We start from the raw sequence: 6,000 nt of genomic DNA on the forward strand, positions 1-6,000 counted from the left end.
CAGGCACTATCTCAGTTTCTGGCCTGATGTTTGAGAATTTAGGAAAGAACTCAGATACTTTGCTTTCAAATTTTTTTCCTTGCTTTTGCTGTATGTGGTTTAAAAAATGTTTTAACATATTTCACACAAATATAATGTCCATATTATCGTTTCTATATGTAATCTATAAGTCACAAATGAGATTCTTCTCTGTACTGTCTTCAGAATCCAGTTTTGTAGTTTACACTTAAAAAGTCTAAACTGGGCTCGGCGCCTATAGCTCAACCGGCTAAGGCGCCAGCCACGTACACCTAAGGTGGCGGGTTCGAATCCCCAGCCCGGACCCACCAAACAACAATGACGGCTGCAACCAAAAAATAGCCGGGCGTTGTGGCGGGCGCCTGTAGTCCCAGCTACCTGGGAGGCGGAGGCAGGAGACTCGCTTGAGCCCAGGAGTTGGAGGTTGCTGTGAGTGTGATGCCACAGCACTCTACCCAGGGGGACAGCTTGAGGCTCTGTCTCAAAAAAAAAAAAAAAGTCTAAACTGAAAAATAAGTCAGTTTAGACTTTTTTCAATTTCAAAATATTAAGGAGGTGCAAACGTTTTTGTTTCATGGATAACTGTAATAATGCTTAAGGCAGGGCTGCGAGGCTTGGCACCCGTAGCACAGTGGTTACGGCATCAGCTACATACACTGAAGCTGGAAGGTTCCAACCCAGTACGGGCCAGCTAATCAAAATGACAACTGCAACAGAAAAATAGCCAGGCGTTATGGTGGGCGCCTGTAGTCCCAGCTACTTGGGAGGCTGAGGCAAGAGAATTGTTTAATCCCAAGAATTTGAGGTTCCAGTGGGCTGTGATACTACAGCACTCTACTTAGGCAACATCATGAGACTGTTTCAAAAAAGAAAAAAAAAAAGATAGGGCTATGAGTGCCCGTTACCCAAATAGTGTTCAATGTACTGTTCAGCTGGTTTTTTGCCTCTCCCCCCTTTCTTAGGCTGTATGTCTTAAGGGTACTAACTTGTGTTTGTAAGTTTCTTTTTTAAACTTTGAACTTTGGCATTTGTTTATTGGCTTAATAAACTTCATTAATAAAGTTGTTTTAACTAAATTTGTTTAATTAGCTTTATTAATTGGCTACCGTTTAAAAAATTAAAACAGTAATAACATTGACTTGATAAAGAAATTTCAAGTGACATGGGGCAGTCTCTCACTCAGTTCTGGCTTCTCATCCCTAACTCTGTCCCACCCTGTTAGGCTTAAGCATGTAAGGGTCCATTCTGGAGTAGAGGATCAAGTCCCTTACCAGAGTGAGGGAGCAGGGAATCTTCAGGAAGAGGGAACCTGCCCTGGGAAACACCTCATACTGCCCCCACCCCCAGCTTGACTTTTTTCCTGAGTTGTGCCTTATCTGTCACCTGTTTGTGTTTCCCACAAACACCTTGAGCTCAGCATATCCCACACTGAAATTGTATCCCCATTCAAATCTGATTCTCCTTTAGTCCCTGTTTTGCATAGATAGCAACTCATTCAGTACCAGTAGCCCAAGCAATAAACGGAGGTATCTAAGACTCATTTCCTTTTTCACCTGATCATTTTCTGCCACTTTTATTCCCAGAATCTCTTTTTATTCTATCTCAACTTCAAATGTGCGTTTTGGTTTTTTTTTTTTTTTTTTTTTTGAGACAGTCTCACTGTATTGCACTTGGTAGAGTGCCGTGGCATCATAGCTTACAGCAACTTCAAACTCTTGAGCTCAAGTGATTCTCTTGCCTCAGCCTCTCAAGTAGCTGGGACTACAGGCGCCTGCCACAATACCCAGCTATTGTTTGGTTGTAGTTGTTACTGTTGTTTGGCAGACCTAGGCTGGATTTGAACCCGCCAGCTCTGGTGTATGTGGCTGGTGCTCCAGCCGCTGAGCTATAGGTGCTGAGCCACAAATCTGCATTTTCTCTTTTTTTTTTTTTTTGAGACAGTCTCACTGTGTCGCCCCGGGTAGAGTGCCTTGGCATCACAGCTCACAGCAACCTCAAACTTGGGCTTAAGTGATTCTCTTGCCTCAGCCTCCCAAGTAGCTGGGACTACAGGCGCCTACAACAATGCCTGTTTTTTTTGTCGCAGTTGTCATTATTGTTTAAGCTGGCCCCAGGCCAGGTTTGAACCCACCAGCCTCAGTGTAAGTGGCCGGCACCCTATCCACTGATCTACAGGCACTACCCCAAATCTGCATATTTCTCTTGGGCTTTTCCAGTAACTACAAGTTCATCCCTGTCAGGCCACCCTTTGTGTAGCTGCAGTGATTGACCTCAGATACATCTGTCCCTTCCCTGAAGACAGTCCTGCTGGCAAATTCCTTAGCCAGCCAGCAAGGTCCTACTTTATGGTCTGATCCCAGTCATATCTTCAACTACAGGCAACCCTCCCTGACCTAGTTCATGATCTAGCACTGTCCCAAACTAAACTTTCCTACCAGGCTAACTCCTACACAGCTTTAGAGACTCTGCTAAGGCTTCACTGCCCCATAAAGCCTTTCCCAGTGTCCTCAGCTTCTGCTGAACTAATGCCACAGTTTTCACATCTTCAAACATTACTTTTATTTTTCATTTATTACAAGACATTTGCATATAGACATCTTTCATTTATTACATGATATTTTATAATTAGAAAATATTAGAATAAATTGCATATGGACATAACTACCACATCCTGGTAAAAAATTGTTTGGGGTTAATTTAAGGGTACAAAGAATTAAGTTACAATGTTTGCATTTGTTAGGTAGAGTCCCTCTTATAATTTTGTCCTACTCCCAAGAAGTGTGCGTACACTCTAAAATTGTGCCCATTAGGTGGGAGCACCACCCGTCCCCCTTTCTCCTCTCTCCCTTGAATTGAGTTTTTCTCTTATGTGGGCATTTATTAGATGTCTACTGGCTTCATATTAGTACTGAGTACCATATAACATTGTTTCTATTTGACCCATGGCATATTCTTGGATGTTCAATATTATGTCATCCATACACAACTTGTTACATGTATCATACTGAACTCTCTCCCAACATCAGGACAAATTTCAGATGGTTGAAATAGTTCAGTGAACACACATTATCACCAGTTAATATTTTGCTATGCTATTGTTTTTTTTCCTAAACCATTTGGAAGTTAATGGTAGACATCATATTTTATTCCTAAATATTATGTCTCCTGAGAATAAGTTTATTCTAACTACTGTATGCAATACTATTTATTACTGCACCTAAGAAATTTAACATTGTCTTATCACTGGAATATATATATAGTCCAATTCTCCCCAAAATGTCTTTCTTTCCACCTGATGTTTTCTAGCTTCACGTTTCCCATGAAGTTGTCACATCTCTTTGGTCTACCCTCCAGGTCTTATAAATTGGCCTACCTTCTGGATTTATATCCTCAGTCAGATTCAGGTTAAATAATTTTATTTATTTTTTTTTGAGACAGAGTCTCACTCTGTTGCCCTGAGTAGAGTGCTGTGGCGTCCTAGCTTACAGCAACCTCAAACTCTTGAGCTTAAGAGATCCCCTTGCTTCAGCCTCCCAAGGAGCTGGGACTACAGATACCTGCCACGTCACCTAGCTGATTTTCCTATTTTTAGTAGAGATGGGGTCTCACTCTTACTCAGGCTGGTCTTGAACTCCTGAGCTTGGGCAATCCCCCTGCCTCTGTCTCCCAGAGTGCTAGGATTACAGGAATGAGTCTGTATGTTAAACAGTTTTTGCAAGAATATCTCAGAGGTGACATGTCCTTTTTGGAGGCTGAATTGTTACATTATTGGTAGTGCCAAGTCTGATACTGTCACCTGGATTGTAATCATCTCCCATGTAAGATGGTGAGCAAGCTCCTTGAGATCGGAGACATGCTATTTTCTTCCTCACTTAGGCCCTGGAGGAGTGCTCAATGCACAGTAGGTAGGGGTAGTTCATTGTTTGAGTGAATGAGTGGACTTGCTGTTTGGGAGGCATAATAAGACGACTGAGAGGCTAAAATAGAAATGAGGGAGAATGGCAGAAGACTGGGCTGGAACCAGGTAATGATGGCCTCATAAGCCACCGTCTCCCTGTAGAATAGCCTACAACAGAGGTACAGATCCTGAAAAGTGTTTTGGGGAGGGCATCAACCAGAGCCTAAAGGCATTACCAAGGAATGATTTCTATGTGCAAGTGATCCAGGAAACTTTTTCCCTCATTCTGGCTCCTTGGGGATTTATAGTAGCTATAGAATGATACAAACTGGCCATTTCACTGCAGGTACATAGTTAAGATATTAGAAAAGCAGTTACTTTAGAAGTAGCATGGCCAGACTTTGTGATCTTAGGCAGAAATGACCACAGATGGATTTTTTTTGTAAAATGTGCAGCTGCCATAGGATTTAAGTAGAACAACTTGAGAAGTGTTACCACTATTCCAATTAAAGAAACCACATGCAGCCTGTAAGTTCTCTGTTGGATCCCCAGTGCCTGAGAAGTACTCAAGCTATTTGGTAAGTAAATGCTGTTGTAGGCTGGGCACAGTGGCTTGCACCTGTAATCCTACCAGTTTGAGGGGGCCACGGTGGAGGGATCACTCAGGCCAGGAATTCAGAGACCAGCCTGAGCGAGGGTGAGACCTATCTTTACAAAAAACAGAAAAATTAGCTGGGCTGGATGGAGGTCGCCTGTAGTCCCTCCTGCCAGCTACTCAGGAGGTAGAGCAGGAGGCTTATTAGAGCCCAGGAGTTTGCTGTAAGCCATGGTGATGCAAATGCTCTCTATCTAGCTCAGGCAACAGACCAAGACCCTGTATCCAAAAAAAAAAAAGAAAGAAAAAAAGGAAAGGAAAAAGGAACTTTTAAAAAGAATGAGGAATCTCCAATTTAGCAGCTTTCAAAGATGCTCTGTTGGCTCGGCGCCTATAGCTCAATCGGCTAAGGCCGCCAGCCACGTACACCTAAGGTGGTGGGTTCGAATCCCCAGCCCGGACCCGCCAAACAACAATGACGGCTGCAACCAAAAAATAGCCGGGCGTTGTGGCGGGTGCCTGTGGTCCCAGCTACTTGGGAGGTGGAGGCAGGAGACTCGCTTGAGCCCAGGAGTTGGAGGTTGCTGTGAGCTGTAATGCCACGGCCCTCTACCCAGGGGGATAGCTTGAGGCTCTGTCTCAAAAAAAAAAAAAAAAAAAAAAACAAAGATGCTCTGTTAATCAGAGAGGGTCCAATGTAACAGTGTATGCTCTCCATTACTAAAAAGGAGGGAATATTTGCCTGCCATGCCTGGAATGACCCAGAGCGACACAGACGGAACCAGCAACACTGGGTACCCAAACGTAGGGAGGCAGATGGGAGTGTGGACCCAATCCCAGATCTGACTCCCACTTGTCCACCACCCTCATCCCTCAGCTATGAGATTCTCTGCTGTGAGGGGCTCTTACCTCAGTCCCTCGGCCTAGATGACGTTGCTTACTTAGGACAGGGTCCTTGGTTCCCCCCTCTCCACAAACCAGAAATTTCAGTAAAAGGAGAGTAATAATTTTACATGACTCAAACTGAGTATCATCAAGAGCCAGGCAAGATACACGTTACTACAACTCCCAAGAAAAAACACAGTGCTAAGAAAGTGACAGAATTGATGCTGAAGTGTGACAAATGGACACAATGTCAAACTGACCTTGGAGGACAGATTCTTCCATCCTCCAAAACAATTTAGAGAGGAATCCTTAGGGATGAAAAATTAGTCCCACATGCTGCTATCAGCTGATACATCTGATAATAAGCTAATGGAAGCAAAATAAATTTTTTTTGAAACACAAAAGTCCTTTTATCATGAATACACTCATTCCTCATACTGAAGGCAGGGGAGTGAAACTTTAGGTACACTGTTGGCGAAACCACTGTTTTTGATAGGCATGAATACCAATGACAAGTCAGATGAATCTTTAGAAATATTAAGCAATGGCAATATAAAAAGGCACTTTATAGACATCACTGGAAAAATGAAGATTGAGAAAAATA

The sequence above is a fragment of the Otolemur garnettii genome, unplaced genomic scaffold (assembly GCF_000181295.1).
Source record: "Otolemur garnettii isolate 467f Iridium unplaced genomic scaffold, OtoGar3 scaffold00096, whole genome shotgun sequence".
Taxonomy (NCBI): domain Eukaryota; kingdom Metazoa; phylum Chordata; class Mammalia; order Primates; family Galagidae; genus Otolemur; species Otolemur garnettii.